This window comes from Condylura cristata, unplaced genomic scaffold (assembly GCF_000260355.1).
Source record: "Condylura cristata isolate star-nosed mole 26May11 unplaced genomic scaffold, ConCri1.0 scaffold00034, whole genome shotgun sequence".
NCBI lineage: Eukaryota > Metazoa > Chordata > Mammalia > Eulipotyphla > Talpidae > Condylura > Condylura cristata.
The window spans coordinates 553,623-554,968 of NW_004567135.1; the positions used below are offsets into that span (position 1 = coordinate 553,623).

The 1,346-nt window shown below is 49.2% G+C and overlaps 1 protein-coding gene across 5 annotated transcripts in view; it reads right to left on the bottom strand.

The window, feature by feature from the left end:
* The window catches only part of MON2 (MON2 homolog (S. cerevisiae)), a 58,502-nt gene that overhangs the window by 17,162 nt on the left and 39,994 nt on the right, over nucleotides 1-1,346 (bottom strand). The gene's annotated exons all lie outside the window — the stretch shown is intronic.

Sequence of the window (1,346 nt, forward strand, 5' to 3'; positions counted from 1 at the left end):
CCCCCCGGCTCGTCACACCCGCTCACCTGGCACAAGAAGCTCAGTCTCCCGATCGCAGAACTTGGGGAAAGCAATAGCGAGATTTCAGACCGCCCGGGTATGCCAAATGATCTTGGCAAAAAGACCCAAAACCGGTGAGATAACTAAGTACACTGGACGGGAACTTCTGACCTACAATCAGTGAGGACGGCAGCCCGTGTAAGGGTGAAAGTGAAATCAGAAATGAGGATTTCCAGCAGGAAGGAAGGAAACGCTCTAGTGACTAAAACACTCGTTGGATGGCTTACTGGTGTGAGGATGAGTTTCCATAGCAAGTAAATTTCGCCTGTGAGAAAACTTTCTGACAGATCTAAGGAAAAACTAAAAAGCACTTTTACTGATAATTAAGTATGTTGATTTTTCAGTGTTAGGACATGTTAGGAGCCCCACTTGTTGGAATCGTATTGAAATGATCTCGCATCATTTAGAAAATTAACCATGTAAGAATTAAAATCAGATTAGGTTGCAAAATCATAATTTATGGTGCACATTTATAGCAATCAATATAAATAAGGTGAAGCTCCTAAGTTTCAGACTGAAGGTCTGTGATAGTCACATACCATCAAAGGGGGTCTCGCTGGCTGTGCAGGGGGTCAAGTCTCAGCACTGTCAAGCTATTGGCAGCCGCTGCAGCGGGAGTCCATCCCCGGCCAGGGAGGGCCCAGGGCACAGCCGACCCCTCCTGTCTCCCCGCTGCTCCCCTCAGCAGTGGGTTTCAGGGGACCCGCCTGTTCTGCTCCCCGCTCTGTCTCTGGGGTCCTCTCCCAGCCATCCAACAAGTGTTTTATTCATTACAAGCGGTCTCCTTCCTTCCTAAAGGAAATACTCATTTCTGATTTCACTTTCACCCTTACACTGGGGCTGCACCTGTACCCCAGAGGTAAACAACCCTTTCTTTAAGAAGAACATGCAAACACAGAGCCCTAGGATTCGGAATAAATAGCCTTACTTGTTCTCTCATTGCTAATGCTGATTTTGTAACATTTTTTCCTTTGAAAATAATGGTGGGGATTTGTCCTTTATTACTGCTCAGTCTTTATCCTCTACACACACACACAGTTGAAATCAAGTATCTGAGCGTCTGAACACTCAGGGGACACGCAGGTGTTCAGCAGCCCAACGCTTCCCTTGCTTGCCGGGAACGAAGGAAGCAGGGGAGACCCCTCTCCCCAGGGCTCACAAAAACAACTGTTCTGATTTCCATTTCCAAGCTGATATCCCGACAGCAGCCGCCGGCCTCCCAGGCAGCCGGGAGCCGCAGCCTCGCTGCAGCGCGCGGTCAACGGCAGTGGCCACGGCGCAGCCTG